Source organism: Gorilla gorilla, chromosome 4 (assembly GCF_029281585.2).
Source record: "Gorilla gorilla gorilla isolate KB3781 chromosome 4, NHGRI_mGorGor1-v2.1_pri, whole genome shotgun sequence".
NCBI classification, from domain to species: Eukaryota; Metazoa; Chordata; class Mammalia; order Primates; family Hominidae; genus Gorilla; species Gorilla gorilla.
Window position 1 is genome coordinate 170,868,753 of NC_073228.2, and position 19,321 is coordinate 170,888,073.

At 35.4% G+C, this 19,321-nt stretch overlaps 1 protein-coding gene across 6 annotated transcripts in view; it reads left to right on the top strand.

Annotated features, from left to right (window-relative positions):
• The window catches only part of TENM2 (teneurin transmembrane protein 2), a 1,282,302-nt gene that overhangs the window by 75,091 nt on the left and 1,187,890 nt on the right, over positions 1 to 19,321 (top strand). For 4 of the 6 annotated variants that reach the window (XM_063706913.1, XM_055387574.2, XM_063706914.1 and 1 more), the window contains exon 1: positions 18,896 to 19,005. The gene's annotated coding sequence lies outside the window, so the exon portion shown is untranslated. Of the gene's footprint in view, positions 1 to 18,890; positions 19,006 to 19,321 lie in introns of those variants that run through there. The other 2 variants (XM_055387572.2, XM_004042960.5) reach the window with 1 other exon arrangement.

The window sequence follows — 19,321 nt, forward strand, 5'->3', positions numbered from 1 at the left end:
CAAGGAGTGTGAGTGTTGAATCGTATGGTAAAAGTATATTTAGTTATGAGAGAAACTGTAAACTGTCTTCCAAAGTGGCTGTACCATTTTATGTTCCCACCAGCAATGAATTAAGATTTCTCATTGCTCCACATCCTAACCAGGAGTTGGTATTGTCAGTGTCTTAAATTTTGCCATTCTAGTAAGTGCAGAATAGTATCCCGTTGTTTTAATTTGCAATTTCCTAATGAATATGATATTGAACATCTATTCATATATTGAATTGCCATTTGTGTATCTTCTTTGGTGAGGTGTCTGTTTAAGACTTTAGCTCATTTTTTTAAAAATTGGGTTGTTCATCTTTTTATTGTTGAGTTTTAAGGGGTCTTTGTAATTTAGGATGAGTCCTTTATCCTATCTGTCTTTTAAAAATATTTTCTCACAGTCCGGGGCTTGTCTTCTCATTTTCTTGACATTGACTTCTGCAGAGCAAAATTTTTAATTTTAATGGAGTTAGCTTATCAATTATTTCTTTCATGGATTGTGCCTTTGATGTTGTGTGTAAAAAGTCATCGCCATACTCAAGGTCATATAGATTTTTCTCCTATGTTATCTTCTAGAAATTTTACAGTTTTGCATTTTGCATTTAGATCTCTGATCCATTTTGAGATAACTTTTGTGAAGGGCACAACATCTTTATCTAGATTTATTTTTATTTTTTGCATGTGGGTGTCCAGTTGTTCTAGCCTAATTTTTTGAAAAGACTATCCTACTATCCTTGCTCCATTGTATTGCTTTTGCTCTTTTGTCAAAGATCAATTGACTGTATTTACATGAGTCTCTTTCTGGGTTATTTATTCTGTCCTATTGATCTATTTGTCCATTCTTTCACCATTGCCACACAGTCTCAATTATTATAGCTTTATGGTAATATTTTCATTGGGATTGTTTTGAATCTGTAGATCAAGTTGGGAAGAAGTGACATTTTGACAAGATTGAGTTTTCCTATCCATTGACATGGAATATCTCTCCATTCATTCAGTTCTTCTTTGATATCTTTCATAAGCATTTTGTAATTTTCCTCACATAGATCTTGTGCATATTTTGTCATATTTATAACATAAGTATTTAATTTTTGTCAGTGCTAATGTAAATGATACTGTGTTTTTAATTCCAAATTCCACTTCTTTATTGCTGGTATAAATAAAAGCAATTAACCTTTATATATTAACCTTCTAACTGCTGTAATTGCTTATTAGTTCTAGGAGGTTTTTAAAATATTTTTGGGTAGATTATTTAATATATTCCACATAGATGATCATGCTAACTATGAAAAAAGACAGTTTTATTTTTTTCACAATCTGTATACCGCTTCTTTTCTTTTCTTATTTTATTGCATTAGCTAGGTTTTCCAGTACAATGTTGAAGAGCAGTGGTGAGAGGGGACGTTCTTGCCTTGTTCCTGATTTTAGTGAGGAAGCTTTAAGTTTTCACCGTTAAACATTAAGGTAGCTGTATGTTTTTTACAGATGTTCTTTATCAAGCTGAGGAATTTCTCCTCTATTCCTATTTTGCTGAGATTTTTTTATTATAATTGAGTTTTGGATTTGTCAAATGCTTTCTCTGAATTTATTGATATGACTAAGTGATTTTTCTTGTTTAAGCTGTTGGTTGATGGATTATGTTAATTTATTTTCTTTAGACTTTTCTTACAAGGCAGTTATACTGGCAACAAATTCCCTCCAATTTTGTTAATTTGAGAAAGTATATATTTCTCCTTTATTTGAATGATAATTTCACAGGGTACCAAATTCTCAGGTGGCAGGTATTTTTCTCCCAAAATGTTAAGTATTTCACTCTTCTCCTTTCTTGCTTGCATGGGTTTTGGGGCAAAGTTGGATGTAAATCTTACCTTTGTCTTTCTATAGTTAATATTTTTAATATATATGTATTATATATATTATACATATATATTTTAATATATATGTATGTTATGTATATATATCTATATATCTATAAAATATATAAATATATATCTATATAAATATATATCTATATAAATATATATCTATATAAATATATCTATATAAATATATATCTATATAAATATATATCTATATAAATATATCTATATAAATATATATCTATATAAATATATAAATATATATTTACATATATATATCTATATAAATATATAAATATATATCTACATATATATATCTATATAAATATATAAATATATATCTACATAAATATATCTATATAAATATATAAATATATATCTACATAAATATATATGTGCCATATATATATTACTTCCCTCATATTTTATTAATATTGACCTTTGATTTTCTGAAGTTTGAATATGATATACCTAGGTGTTTATTTGTTCTCTGGTTTTGTTAGTTTTTTTCTCTTCTCCTCCTCCTCCTCTCCCTCCTATTTTCATTTATCCTGGTTGGTGTTTTCCAAGCTTCCTGGGTCTGTGGTTTCATTTCTGGTATTAATTTTGAGAAATCCTCAGTCATTATTGCTTCAAATATTGCCTGTGGTCCTTTCTTTCTTTCTTCTCCTTCTAATATTCCCATCACAAATATGTTACATCTTTTGTATGTGTCCTGCAGTTCTTGGATATTCTGTTCTTTTTTTCCATGTGCTGTTCTCCCTGCTTTTCAGTTTTGGAAATTTCTATTATCATATCCTCAAGCTCAGATACTATTTCTTAAGCTGTGTCCAGTCTACTAATGGGCCAGTTAATAGTATTCTTTATTTCCCTTACAATGATTTAGATCTCTAGCATTTCTTCTTTTAATTTTTTTCCTGAAATTTGCAACTCTCTGCTTACATCATTTATCTATTTTTGCATGTTGTGTACTTTTTCTGTTAAGATCCTTAGCTTATTAATGGTCATTTAAAAAACTTTTTGGTCTGATTATTCTAACAACCCTGCCATCTCTAATCTGGTTTTGATGCTTGTTCAGTCTCTTCACACTGTATATTTTTTTGCCTTTCATTATGTCTTGCAACTTTTTGTTTAAAGATGGGCGTGGTGTACTGGGTAAAAACACCTGTGGTAAATAAAACTTTTTGTAGTGCAGTGATAAGATGCAGGAGAGGGGTGTTTTATATTCTTCTAGTTAAGTCTCAGTGGACCTGGACTGTGAACTTCATCAGTGCTTCTCAGTTTCCCCACTCCCTTTATGTGGGACAGGATGGCTGGAAGGGGCTAAAGTTGGCATTTTCCCTTTCACCCCATGGAAGGCTAGAGAAAACTGGAGTTGATATTTCTCTTAGCACAGGTGGGTTAGGTTATGCTACCTATTCAGGAGCTTAGGCTTTAGTAAAATGGTTGCTCTTCAGAGCAGACCTTGTTAAGAAGAACAGAATGCTCTGGTGTATTTCAAAATAGTTCCTTTCCTCCTTCCCCTGCCAGAAGCACAGGGGGATTTTTCTCTAATACTCACTGTCAGGATTTGGCAGAGCTCCTGGGGTTAAAACTCACAAATATGTTGGAGCCTCCCTATGACTGGGTCCCGCTGGAGTTTTTAAATCTTGGAGCTGTCCACACTGAGCCTCCAGCAATTCATCAATTACAGTTCAGATTTCCTTACCCCAACACTGGTTCCACAGAGGTTTCTGCTTGTGGCTTTCTGCTCCATTATGTTATTCCCTGAATATACCTACAAGTCTTTTAAATTCAGGGGCCAGCAGTTTGACCAATGACCTCACTTATCTGACATACCTAAGAAAAGTTGTTGATTTTTCAGTTTGTTCAGGTTTCCGCTTGTTAAGATGGAGCAGTGACTTCAAGGCTCTCTACATGCCAGGCCAGAAAACAGAAGTTAAGGGTCAGTGTTAAAGTTTTGTTAAGTTTTGAGAGTAGAGTCTATGACCTATCATAGGCATTCTATAAATAACTGTTGATTGACCAACTGATTGACTCATATATTCTATGCTAAATATCAATCTAGGGATAGTTGACCAGGGGTGCAATATATGATGACTTTTACAAACTCTGATAATTAAAATATGTTAAAAGAAACATTTTTTTAAAAAAACATGTTTTTAATAAAAACTTTAAATAGCTATTGCTATTAGGTGTATTCTGTTTCTTAGAAAGTATACAATTTTTGGCAAGGTATGATGGCTTATGCCTGTTATCCCAGCACTTTGGGATGGTGAGGCAGGAGAATCACTTGAAGCCAGGAATTTGAGACCTCCTTGGTTAACATAGCAAGACCCTATCTCTATAAAAAATCAGCCAGATGTGGTGGTGCATGCCTGTGGTTCCAGCTACTTGGAAGGCTGAGATGAGAGGATCACCTGAGCCCAGGAGTTCAAGGCTTTGGTCAGCCATGACAGTGCCACTGCACGCCAGCTCAGGCAACAGAGCAAGACTTTGTCTCTTAGGAGGGGGGCGGGGAAAAAAAAGAAGAAAGAAAGAAAAAGAAAAGGAAGAGAGAAAGTGCACAGCTCATCTTACTTTCCAGACTATTTAAATCTATATAATCTTCAGTTCTCAAACTGTGGGCTGAGGTGACTGGGTGGGCTTCAGCAAATTCACTTGGGATCTACAAGATATTTCAAATATACAAGAAAAGACAGCACCCCCAAGTCTAAACTGCTACTATTAAGTTGTTTGAACCTAAATGCTTATTACAGGAACTGTCAGGTAATTCTCTTGCCTTAGGGGAACCATGAAAATATTACTGAGACACTAAGGATACTGCAAACTGAGAAAGTCTGCAAACCTCTGATATGATCCATCATTTAAATGTGAATATGTGGCATATGAATCAGAAAAGGTAACACTGGAATTCCCTCACTGTCATTAAAACATACAAAATGCAAACCTTAATGCACAAAACTCACTTTAATAAAATAATAATGGACAATTTAGGAGTACAAGTAGTCATTCCTAACATGTTGATTTTAGAAGCTCCCATTTATGTCAACTTTTTGGAATTCATAGTGCATTGCTCAACAGAGAGAATGTTAATTAACAAGGGTGATAATGTTCCTATTCACCCATATAAACCTATTTATTCCATTATGTAGCTATTGCCAATTAAAACTATACTGGATATACTTAACAGTTTTTCAGACGAATGTTTCTACTACCTTGTAGTTGAGGTGCCAAATGAAAGATCATACTTTGTAGTGGATAGTATAAACAATGTCCTTATATAGAAATATACACACATACATACGTTACGCCCCAAAGGCATTCAGAATTGAAAGCAAGCACCAGCAACACCTGGGAGTTGATAACCACTGAAAGCTGGTTACTAACAGCTACTGATTCCTAGTTACTGATAGTTATTTGATACTTCAGATGTTTATTTGATACTTCAAATGCTTATTTGATAGAATAAGTAAATGTCTTTTTTTTTTTTTTGGATGGAGTTTTGCCCTTGTCGCCCAGGCTGGAGTGCAATGGCGTGATCTCAGCTCACTGCAACCTCCGCCTCCCAGGTTCAAGCGATTCTCCTGCCTCACCCTCCCAAGTAGCTGGGATTACAGGTGGCTGCCACCACACCTGGCTAATTTTTGTATTGTTAGTAGAGGTGGGGTTTCACCATGTTGCCAGGCTGTTCGCAAACTCCTGACCTCAGGTGATCCACCAGTCTCAGCCTCCCAAAGTGCTGGGATTATGGGCATGAGCCACCGTGCCCAGCCAGAATAAATAAATTTCTATATAGAATTTCTACTTAGAATTTGTTTTAATTCATAAATTAAAAATTTTTTAATTAAAACAAATTCTATATAGAAATTTACTTATGTGGCACTGCAGCAATGGATATATCTTTGTCAGATATTGTAGAAATATTGCAATACACCTTATATACTAACATTTTTCTTACACACCTTGGTCCTGGTGGTACGATTAGAATTCCTTTGCTACCTCTGCCTTGTAAAGTGTATCAACCATTGTTGCCCAATAGAAAAATAAGTTCACATAGAAACATAAAGTACAATAGAAATACAAATATGAGCCACGAATATATTTTTTAAAAAATTTAGACCACATTAAAAAGCAAAAAGAAGGCCGGGTGCTGTGGGTCACGCCTGTAACCCCAGCACTTTCGTAGGCTGAGGCAGGCGGATCACGAGGTCAGGAGTTTGAGAGCAGCCTGGCCAACATGGTGAAACGCCTGTCTCTACTAAAAATACAAAAATTAGCCAGGCATGGTGGTGAGTGCCTGTAATCTCAGCTACTTGGGAGACTGAGGCAGGAGAATTACTTGAACCGGGGAGGTGGAGATTATAGTGAGCCAAGATCATTCCACTGCACTCCAGCCTGATCAACAGGGCAAGACCTTCTCTCAAAAAAAAAAAAAAAAAAAAAAGAAATACATTAAATTTGATATATGTATATTTTATTAAACCTAATATACCTAAAATATTATCATTTCAACATGTAATTAATGTAAATATTATTATTAAGTTATTTTATATGCTTGTTTTTATATTGAGTCTTTGAAAGCCAGTGTGTGTGTTTTACATTCAACATTCATTTTGGACTCGCCACATTTTTAGTGCTTCATGGCTGGCATATTGGACATCACAGGTATGGACTCTCTGTAGTAGAATCACCTGTTGTTGCTTGTTAAAAGCTGATTTCTGGTCTTTTCCCCAGACTTACAGAATTAGAATATTTGAGGGAGTGTCTAGTGTTCTAAAATTTTTAGTTTTCCAGGTGATTCTTCTATATGTTAACATTGAAGAACATTTTACTTCTAGGGGTGGTGCATGATTAATCTCTCTCCAAAACACACACACACACACACACACACACGCACATGCATACGCACCCCCCCACACACGCACACGAATGTTAATCCCAGTTAATGCTTATTTTATTGGAAGAGAAAGTAGTCTTTTTCTTCTCTCTGCTTCTTCTTGAATAAACCCTAATGCTTCTATTATACGCATTTATTTTTTGAAATATATTTGTTGGTGGAAAGAATTCAGCTATTCTCCTTGAAAGAGTTCAGAGTCTGAGAATATGTGGTTTGCAAGGGTAACACCTTGCTCAGATCGCATTCATCCTAAAGTTGGGCATCTCTGTTCTAGTCAACCGGTGGCTGTTTAATGCAATTTGCAATGGACACAGATAATTTAACAGGCACAATTTATTAGACAAACTTTTTAAAAGCAAAAGCATTTTCGATGAATTCTATGCTCAACGGTTGGTGAAACATTACTAAATATTTCCTGCGTGGGTTTGGGGCACTCAGGGAAATGGTAAGGATGGCCACAGTAATTTTTCTCACAGAGATAATTGATAATCACATCCACAGCAGTGACAAATGGTAATGTAAGTGAAAGAAAACAGTAAAAAATATTCAAGCATCAAAAGGATCATTCAATCAGTCTTCTAGAGGCAGATAACTTTTTACACAATCCCTATTGGTAAAGCAAATTCAAACTGAATTCGTGTGTTAAGCGTGTTTACTTTTGCACCAAAAACAGTAACACAGACAATGTGTTTCAATTAAAAGGAACCCTGGAGCAAAAATGTGTTACAGTCAGGGGTAGAAGCAGAGTGTATCATTATCTCGTAGGCACAGCAGTCAAGATAATGAACAGCTAAGAAGAGTGGACAATGGAAGGTGAAGTATGACTTGTCATGAAAGTGTCAATAGAATCTGAGCTCACTTTCCATTAGTAGGTGCTATGAAATTGCAGGGATGTGCTGAACAGCCGCAGAAATAACTAAAGTAAAAGTGGCTTGATAGCACTTAGTAATTTTAAGTCTGATTTAATATTTGTCATTGTTACCAAAAGCCTTAAAGCAGTGATTTCAATGTTTAATTCCTCTTCTATGAGTTGTTGGTCTCAATTTTTCCTTTATTGCCTTGAAATCAAAACAGAAATTCCTCAAGTGTTTTCTCTTTGGGAGCATTTTTTGTTGTTGCTCTTTATCTTCTTTAGTATGGAATGTAATAGTTGAATATCGCTTGGATTTCTGTCTCATCTGAAGGCTAATAGGGTATTTTATAAATCTGGCTGAGAGGTGGGTTAAAGGTAGATTGGGTTTAGGTAAAAATTGATTGCTACTGAACTGAGTTCAAGCATAAAAATCCCAAATGGATAAAATCTAGATAGCAGACAGGCCAAAAGAAACATAAAAAAGAACTCAGGTTGGATTTTAAATGAAAAATTCACTAAGACTCCATGTCCAAGAATACACATTGAAAAAAAAAATCTGTGTCTGGTGAGAGAAAGAATCAAGGAATTATAAGTATTGTATAACTATTTTTGATTCATTAATTTATTCAGTCAACATGGATTGGGCATTTACCTACTTCATGCCAGGTGTTGTTCTAGATCCTGGGGACAGGTGAACAAGACAGGCAAGGTTTCTGCTCTAATGTAGGGAGACACACAAGAAATGTATTAAAAAATAAACAAAGAAAATGATTTCACATAGCAATAAGTGAGATGAAGAAAATATAATAGGGTATTGTGGTGGAGTGACTATGGGGCTTGGGACAGCTGATCAATGAGAACTTCTTGGCAGAGGAAATAGTTTAAATCCAAAGGGCGAAGGAGCTAGAAGGAGAGAGAAGATCTAAATGGATCTGAGTATTAGTATGGGAAGGATACAGAAAGAAACACAATCTTTCTGGCTTCCTCCTTAATGCCAAAATTCAACCTTCTTCTTTTGAAGAAGTCAGACCCCCTTCTAGTCATAGACGTTGAGAGTTTTTGATGTAGGTCAACTGGTTTCTTTCTTCTCACATCTTCTAGAAATGTCCAGTTGGTGGACACATTGTAAGTTTCTAGACAGTTTCTCAGGTCTTTTTCAGTCCCTGTATTTCAAGTATAAGAATGTCTTTTGCCCTCATGTTGGGCATCTCAATATCTGTTTCTGGAGCCACGTGTTGACTCTCCAGAGATAAACCTTGTCTTGCAGAGTTTATGATTCTGTGTCAGGCACGGAGTAGACACATGTAAATATTTTCTTTTTAAAAGAAAAAATGAGAAGAACGTCCCCCAAAGCCAAGCTGCTAAATTATGTTCTCACACACAGTTCCAGGAGTTGCCAAACTCAAGGTCTAGGACTGGTTTCAAAAGCGTTAACAAGGAAGTTTTAAAATTCCTGAGCCTTACCCTTGGAGATTCCTATTTAGTAGACCTGGAACGATGTCTGTGTATCTGCATTTTCAAATGTTCTCTAATAGAACCTTATCATTAAACAGTTTTATGTCTGCTATTAGGCCAGGGGTGGGGGAATCTCATTTTTCTCTGTCAATGGCTTCCTCGACTTTGATTATTTGTTTGTTCACTCAGCCTTTCAGTAAGTGGTATATTTGAACTACAGCCAACAATTAAGATTATTCTTACTGCGCTTAAGCATATGACAGATACAGTAAAGGTATGTTTTGTTGTTTAAATTCAGAAGCCAAATGTGTAATTGTACAGGTCTTCTTTTGAAATATGTGCAAAATCTGACCTTCTGAACCAGCTCCCATCCTGATAATGAAATCAGTTCTCTTAATAGCTAGAAAGTTTACAAATTGAAGCATATTTAATAGCCTATATATTCACACCCTGAAAGCTTTGGATAGTTAGGATTTTAGATTAGAATTCAACTTTTTCTCCCTATTAAATGCCAGCCGGGCGAGTTGCATTAATGACGGTGGTTATGTTTGAATGTGAATGGAGGACATCTGGCGTTATCAGGAGATCAAACGTTGGGAGTCTGCGTGATGACTCTCATCTGTCTGTCACCCAGCAGGTGTAATGGATGGCAGGCATGTGGGCTGTTTGCCCAAGTTAATGTACAGACCTAATATATTGAGGGGAGAAGAAGTTTCCCCTACAATTTAAAGTGTCACAGCCCAAGGTAGGCGGACGGGGGAATGGGGGAGGGTTGGACTGGTGGAGTGGATATTTTCCGCTGCACCAATTTCTTGAGTAAAATCGCCGTTTTCTAGCCTACAGGCATTTCCCTTGTCCCGTTTCAACAAACTTCCACGGCCCAATTTGTTATTCAAAAATTTATGGAAAATGTATGTTAAAGTGAAAAGGGTACATTGTGCAGAAAAGGGAAGCAGCTTGTAAGCATATCATTATGCGTGAGCCATGGGGCCCGCAGATGGCACTTCTACTCAGAAACGAGAGTCGTGCCAAAAGCTGAACTCTAAATACATTTAAATCACATATCTTTACTTAAAAATGGAGTATTTTGGAAGGAAAAGCAGATGATATTTAAGTACACAAGTGGTATTCTTTTGTTCCTCATATAATAGAGCCCTTTACAAAAGTCGTTGCCTTCTAAGTGTGCAGTAAGCCTTTCATTCCTCAAATTCCCCAGAGGATTTAGTTGCAGTGCACGGCTCAGTTCTTAATAGGATTAACCATTGAGGTAGTACCTTGCTAGGAGAACAACTCTTGAAGTATCCTTACAGTTATTGAAAATTAAAGGATTTGTTTTGATTACTATGTTCGGTGCTAAAAGCAAACCTTTGTTTTGCACATTACAAATAGTAACAAAAAATTATCATGACATATGGGATTCTTATTTTAATTGAAAATAAATTTTGTTCTTAGACTGTGCCAATCTGTTAATTAATTAGGGGGAGAGTAACGAAAGGGATGAAGGCATTTGTTGGCTGCTTCTGGAAATATTTATTTTTTAATACAATAATTATGCTGATTTCTTGTTTAGACAGTGGTTATATTTACTGTTACTAGAGAATTTGCATTTTAAAGGGTACAGTTCATGTCGGTAAGACTAACACAGTAAATAATAGGTCACTTTTATTTTTTTATTTTGGAAGACTGGTATTATTTCTACTGGCACCGTATACAATGAGTATTTAGCTCTGAAATTGATTTTGAATGTGTATCCCTCACTTTTATTGATGCCATTAGATCTGACAGCAATATGATTAAAATACATTGTATGTATTTAAAAGTTTAGCACATAACCTTTTATTTTAATAATCTAACAGCTTGATCTACTTAATGATTGTACTTTTAGAAAATACAAAACTATAATTATATATATGACATTTGGTATATGGGATCTTTAATTTTCAAAATATTGCAAACACATGTTATTTCCACATTTCTGTATCCCTTCTTCACTTTCTTCTTCTAAAATATTCCACAAACAGTAAATTCCTTTTGATTGTAATGGCCTGCATTGAGTCGCTGTGTATATGTATGTGAGGGAGAAAGGATGTGTGTGTGCAGACACACACGTGTATGAGTAGTGTGAGTGAGGGACAGAAATATGAATTATTTTAAAGAAATACAAAGTCGTTATTTTCAGCTAACTACAAATAATACATAGTGATGGCTAATACCGTGTTGATAAATAGAAGTCCAATGGGAATTATTCTTAATGCAAAGATAGGAATCAATTCTGGCTATTGGTAAAGTGCTCATTTCAAACTGAATTCCCATAAAGCCCATTTAAAGGTGATCCAGAAGTGTTTATTCGTGGGCTGGATAGCTTACTGTGCTTACTGTGAAAATTTATCATAGACAACACGGGTCAGGATTTGTGTATTTGGAAACCAAATTCCTTATAAACAGAGCACCCTAAGCTTCCTTCTCTTTCTTTTGTAGTTGTACTGTATCGTCAGTGGAATGCTGCAGTTAGCGTGTATTCTGCTGTCATTTTGTAGCTCTGGTCGTTTTCATCAAGGACGACTGAGTGTTGATGAACCATTAAGTGGTCCACTCACTTGATCTCTTTTCACTTGCTCACTTGAATAACTCTCCCTGGGTGGTGTGAGTGCTGGGCAAGGGAGTGCGGGAAAGAATTCATTTGCTTCCATATCAAGGAGTGAATATGATGAACAACTGGATGAATCTTTGAGGGATATTGTGGGTGATAATTGAGAGGATCAGATCAACAATTAAATAGGTTTCTCAGGGACAAAGGTTAAGTATGATAATTACTATATTACCAAACCAAGGAGTAGGATGGGGCATCAGTTAAGGGGAGCCAGCTTCCAAACACAAAGGTCAGACTCTGTTGATGATTTAACAAGCATTCTTATTCCATGGGTTAGTTCCTATCCACGCACATTTAAAAAGAGATGATGAGAATTTTTTTTTTATTATACTGTAAGTTTTAGGGTACATGTGCACAATGTTCAGGTTTGTTACATGTGTATACATGTGCCATGTTGGTGTGCTGCACCCATTAACTCGTCATTTAGCATTAGGTATATCTCCTAATGCTATCCTTCCCCCCTCCCCCCTCCCCACAACAGTCCCTGGAGTGTGATGTTCCCCTTCCTGTGTCCAAGTGTTCTCATAGTTCAATTCCCACCTATGAGTGAGAATTTTATATATGTCCTTATATATTTCATGAACAAATCAAATGTCCCAGAATGTTTCAATGCAAATCAAATTCCAAGCAACATCTTTTGGCAGTTTTTAATTTTTGTTAATGATTTCAAATTTCCTGAAAATGAGCCACGTACATCCCTCAAAATAAAGAAAATAATCAGCAAGGGATTCACAGTTTCTGGTGAGACCTACAGGTTTCTGCTTATACTAATCTTTCTTCAAAGATGGTATTTTGTATTCTAAGCTATTCAGTAAATGATAACAGTCCTTATATGATTTAGTACTCATTTGATTGCACTCTAGGCCTCCATATGAGTACTATTTTATATACTTTAGCAAAAGCAAATGAGTCTCAACTATCTATGAATTAATTATAATTACTGACCGATTTAATGTTTTCTTTTACATTCCTTTTTATATGTATTCGTCTAAAACAAACATTATTCTAGGCATGCAATAAACAATTATTAGTTCAAGTTGAAGTGATTCTGTATAAAATTGGTCTCGTATTTATTCATTCAGAAAATAAGCAGGGAGAGGGTGCATATTTTAAAAACTTCAGTAATTTCTGTACCAGACAACCCTTAAGCAAAATAAGATTTGACCCTTTCAGAATTGCTTAATGAATTAATATTACATGGAATACCATGTAATATTTTTAAACTTTTGCAGAATTTTTTTTCCTTTTTTTGAAGCCTTTGAACATAAGCTTTGTCACAGATCCTGCATTTGAATGTTGAAAATATGATTGTGTTTTGATTGACTTGGTGCATCTTTAAGATAGAAGCCACGTATTCTGAGCAAAGCCATGCCAACATTTGACAGATTATTGTGGAAATCTCTGGATGAAAGAGAGGGTGAGTTAAATTAACTGAAATGCTGTCTTAAAGAGTGGAAACTCCAAGATTCCATTTAACAAGAATAAGACACTTTTTTGAATGGAAGTGGTTTTGGAGGGAATAAAACATATAAGAAAATCAAGGTGTGCTATTTTAAATTTATTCTAAGCATATCTTGTCATTACTCTTTGGCTGCCCATAATTTCTTTATGATGTTGGTCAGGATCACCAAAGACTATGCTCTGCTCATTCATCTCTGACATACACTCGACAGTTCTCTAATCTATTGGTCATAACCACAGTGGATCTTCAGATCCTGAGGGATGTTTCAGGAGCCTCTGGATGTTTTGAAATATTTTTCTCCCAGCCCTTTCCTCCTAAGATCCAACTTGGCTAGCTTGAGGATATCAATGAATTTCAAATAGCATTTGTGATGAGGCCACTTGCTCCACTGTATAAATTTGCCATTAAAAGCAAATAAAATGTGACATCTTCCTCCTTCCTCTGGAGCTTGAGGACAACATCCACAGCACATGGTGGGTTCTGCACTGCACATTGGTCACTTCCCTCAGGATAAAGGAAGTGAGGTGCATTGAACAACCATAACTTTAGTAGAGAGACTTCTTTACATAAGGAAGAGTTGTATTTTAGGCTGCTCGAATTTAACAGCATCACCGTTCTTAAGAGACATTTGATGTGTCTTTCTGAAGTTTAATAGTAGATGGCAAAATTGCAGGGGTTGGCTTGCAGCTTATATTTGAATACACCTTCCTTAGCATGTGACCCAGGTCCTCAAACAGCATTAGTGCCCAGTCACAATCATGCAGACTTCATAAATACACAGGACATCTGTGTTCTTTGTTCACCACCAGTATCGCCTGGGAAATGGCTGTTCTGTAGAAAATAATGTGAGCCACATGCGTTATTGTAAATTTTTAATAGGCACATGATAAATAATAAGAGAGAGGAAAGCTGGTGAAATTAATTGTATTAATATATTTTATTTAACTTGAGATACCAAACCTTATCTTTTTTAATGTATAACCAAAGTAAAAATGTTATTGAGATATTTTGCATTTTTTATATTAAATCTGTCAGATCTGGTATGTAATTTACACTTGCAGTGCATGTCATTGCAGAATACTCACATTTCAAATACTCATCAGCCACATGTAGCTGGTGGCTACTATATTACACAGTGTAGACCTGGGGCTTGAAATGGTATCACATACATAATCATCACTCAATTAAATATTTCTCAAATAAATGAGTGAATAATATTAGTTGACTGGTTTTGGTATATACAGACCAAGTAATAATTTTCTGTGTTATAAAATTATTTTATTGTGAGTCCCAAATGCCTCATTATGGAATTTCTGTATTAAGTAATAGAGAGATCTTTTATGTGGACTTAGAATATTTCTTTTTGGAATAAGGCTGAAGTTCTAAAACAGTTATATGAACAGTAGAATGCAAAATACCTTGAATATTCTGAAATTCATTCGTTTGAACTCGTCATTTCATTTTCTTCTGCTGTGTGGAATGAAACTCATATGCTCGTATTTTTATGTCTGTGAAATATGTATTTTTATTCATTAGAAAGAAGTCAACTAATTAGCATTTACTAATCTCCCATTCCTCACATTGTAATATCATTCTCTTTATATCTAAAGGGAAAATTGTTAATATTTCTTTTAAGCCTATAAACTTAATTTCCATTAAGGGAGCTGGTAGTTTGAATGAAGATAACAACATCTTGCAAGTTTTATTCCTATTGTCTGGATTTTTATAGGTTTTTCTATATCGCCTTCATTTGTGGCATTTGTGTAAGATATGTAGTCTGGTGTTTGCTTAATTTTTCTGATTTATATGTTTAATGGTAGAAAAGTTCATCTAAATGATGCAAATTAAAGAATGTCCAAATCTTTCCCCAAATGTCAATAATGCTTAATTATTTTAAATTGCTCATCTGATATTACTTTTAAATAGGGTATTTGAATATCTCAAATTTTCTACAAATGTTAAATGGAAAGTCAAAATAATTTGATTGAATCAAAAGGGGACCCAGATTAACTGGCATCAATAATCTAGAAAGTACATTTCCAATAGACAAAAAGCTTTGAAATAAAAATCAATGTATAGCATTGTCCTACTTATGCACAATTTTGTCTATTCCAAGTGAATTTATTTACAGAGAGATGTCTAGAAGGATGCTCGCCAAAGTGTAAGCAGTGGTTATCATTGGCTGATGTGGTTTTGAATGATGTTTACTTAATTTTCATTTAGCTGAACCATTTAGATAGTTTTATAATGATGCTAAAAAATATTCAAAAATAAGCTTGAAAATATAGATCAAATCGCACTGTCATCACAGAAAATTTGGCATGTAAACTGTAACAGAAATTTCTGTTTCAGAAAAACTATAAGTTTTGAGTTTGCCTAGTTCTGTCATTTAATTAATAAGGTATTTAATTTCAATCAACATATAAACTTTATCTGATACATCTTAATGTAGATGAAAACCTAGTAAATAACATTTGTTAAATGTACCGTCTTAAAGCGTGTGCCATTTGTTATTGAATATCTGATGAGTGAATGTACTAGTCAAAAAATCTTTCTCATTTATTCATTTGACAAATATTTATTTATTTATTTATTTATTTTTTGAGACAGAGTCTCACTCTATCGCCCAGGCTGGAGTGCAGGGGCGCGATCTCGGCTCACTGCAAGCACTCCATTCTCCTGCCTCAGCCTCCCGAGTAGCTGGGACTACAGGCACCTGCCACCATGCCCGGCTAATTTTTTTTTTTTTTTTTGTATTTTTAGTAGAGATGGGGTTTCATCGTGTTAGCCAGGATGGTCTCAATCTCCTGACCTCGTGATCCCCCCATCTTGGCATCCCAAAGTGCTGGAATTATAGGCATGAGCCACTGCGCTCAGCCTCATTTGAGAAATATTGATGATGCAAATAACAAAACACGGAGTGAGTCTGACAGTTTGGAAAGTAGTGGATTTTTATGTGACTCCATTTCACTAATCATAATAAATATTAATAATAGCTACTTTTTATTATGTGCCATTGTGTTAAGTGAATAATCTATATAATCTTTACCACAACCCTTTGGGTTAGATTTTATTATTATTGTTATTATCCCTATCTTGCCCAGGAGGAATCCAAGGAACACAGAGGATTATAACTTGTCTAGGATCATATGACTGTTAAGCGTTTTTGTCAAGTGTGAAGACCAGGCACTTGAGCTGTAGAGCCTGGTGATTTAATCCTTACACTGTACCCAGTGTACTACTGTGTTCACTGACGATGCTTGGTTTGTCTTTGATATTTTAGCAGCAGGCTTTTAAATGTTTTAAATTTATAATTATATTATATAGAATAACTAAGCACCTAACATTTTTCTATTGCCTAAAATGGACAGTTGTCTTATTATAGTTTTGTTACTATAGATAATCCTTAACTTATCTTTCGACTAAATTGGTGATCTAGCTGAGACAAGTGTCTGACCGTACTACAGGTTCCTCTGCACACAGGTCCCAGATGAAGTTCAGTGACTTGTCCAAGGCTTCACAGTTAGTCGGCGGGAAGGCATGCAAGCCCTGTGTGCTTCTATTTGTCAGGCATGATTATTTTATAAATTTGTACTATTCCTAATTATAAAGGTAATTTTTTAAAAAATTCAACCCATTGGTGGAACTCCTTCAAAATATTCTTGCAATTTTATTTAGTAATAAAATTGTTAAATTGTGGCTCTTAATAGCATTACAAACTAATATTCAAGAGAGATTAAAGGATCAGAACTGCACAAGTGAGTAAACAGACTTGATTATAAGGACATCTAATTATTCCAAGGTAGGATATAATTAAGTGCTAAAGCTGTGTGATATAAAGACAATAAAGGCTGCAGTGTTTCTAAGGAGGGAATCAAAGAACCATATTCCTTTGCTGGGCTCTGCTTGCCAAGTTGAAGACTTGAAAAGTAAAACAAAAACAAAGCAAGTTTACACAAGGTCTTATAGTTTTGTCTAGTCTTGTCAATTTGTCTTTTAAAGACGCATAATCTTGATTAGTCAATCCTATACCTACCATTCTCATATAATCATATACCAAGGTAGCATATTAATAGTAAGGAAAGGAGCTTAAAAAGGAAAGCAAAAATAGATGGTAATTATCCTTTGTTGTGTGCCAGAAGCATCTTCTTTCGATATTACTGAATTTTGTATGGTAGGCATTGGCTTCCCATTTTACAGATAAGAAGATTGAGGCTCAGAGGATTTCAGGGACATTGAATGAGGTTGTGCTTATTAGTGAAGGAGATATCCAAATCCTAGTGTGCTGTGGTTTTAATTCCATTTTCCCTATTGAATTTTGACAAATCGCCCCCCCGCCCCCAACCCCCAACCGTCTGGAAAATCAGGATGCTAGCACTCAACGCTTTTATTCCAGATTGCCAGGTGTCTTTGTGGAGGGTAGAAGGGCTTCTCAGAGTGGTTGGGAAGATGCAGCCATCAGTCTTAAATTGCTGCTTGACCTTGTAAGGAGGGTGTCTAGGAATATAGCATGCAGCTGTGGCTGGACAGGGGCACTCAAGATGGGTTCAGCCAAGCTTGCGCTTCCCAGCTCATTAGAATATCCTACACACTGCCTTGGACAGGCCAGACAAGGCGGGGCTCATTGTGTTGACATGTGGAGGAATACATTTAGCATCCAAGATGAGAATGACTTGAGCAAAACAGAGAAATTAGAGCTAATTGTTTTCAATTATTGTCACTCCCTCTTTATCAAGCCCTCTTTTTTCTTCCACTTTCTCACTGTCCTAGTTTTACTTGCCAGAAGAGGAGGAACTTAGTGAGTCACTTAATGATGTCTTGGTGTAGCTTAGTTTGATGTGTTGCCTTTTTTGGCCTTGATTGGTGGGGAGGGCAGGGAATTGCTTTGTACAAAGTCATCAGTCATTAGGAGATGAGCCCAACATGTCTGTTGATGAAGTTGAGACATGTAGCCTTGGAATGGTGGTAACAACAGTGACAAGGACAGCAGACATGTACTGGAGGAGTATTACGTGCCGGGCAGTGTGCCAAGTGCTTTCACGGAATTTTATATTTTATCTTTGCAACATTTCTATGAAATAGGGGCTATTATATTCCAGTTTTTAGATGATTAAACTTATTTGCTCAGAGCAAGTTCTGTTGGGATCACTGGGACCTTCCTGTTATATGATATACCCCACATGCTATTGACAATGGTATTAGCCAGTAAATATTTAAATTTAAAAGTCAGCAAAATCATGCTTAAGTTGTATGGATGAGCAAACTGTACATTTTAAGATGAAATAAATTATTTGTAAATCTGAAGAGCAAACATAAGGTCTGTATATTGCTAGAAAAATGCATTTGAACTATTCTCTCACTCTAATACTGTGTATTTCTGCATTTGTAGTATAAACTGCATCATCTTTGAAGGATAACAAAGAGATATTCTATAATTGTGGTAATGTATCTTAATAGAAATAGTGTGCCATAGTCAAAGTGACTTAACTAATCAATATGTTTTATACCATATTTTACATTCCTCTATTGAAAGATATTCTTTAAGAGATAAGGTGTGCAATTTAGTTCATTTAGCTCCTAATTCCAACTTTCCTACATTTTGAAGATGTATGGTATTTATTTGCATTTTTTTGGGTTTGCTTTATGTGCTCATTTGGGTCTTACCTATTTTCTTTTTCATTTTAACAGTTACATCCAGCTTTTTAATTGCCTAAGCGGTCTGGGGCTTGCTTCGTCATTTGGCTTTGCTGTGGAGCACTCCTGTAAAGCCAGCTGAATTGTACATCGAAGATCCACCGTTTTGGTGAGTGGAATCATAGCTACAATTTTGTGTTTTGCTCTGCCTCAAGTTGTGTTTGCATTGTTGATCAAAGTGCTTTCATACAGGGCACAAAATAGGGCTTTTCCAGCTCTGTGCAGAAAAGGATTTTCTTTTTCTTATGGACAAAAGTAATTTGTACTGCCATTTTCTGTCTTTGAAATTTGCTATTGTCTCTCCCCCTCCCAACCCAATTGAATGACTTTACAATTCTTCAGTTGCATATCTGCCTCTTTTCTACCTGTGACTCCCCGCACCTCACCCCACCAAATAATTTGGTCACCACACTTTTCTTATTTGC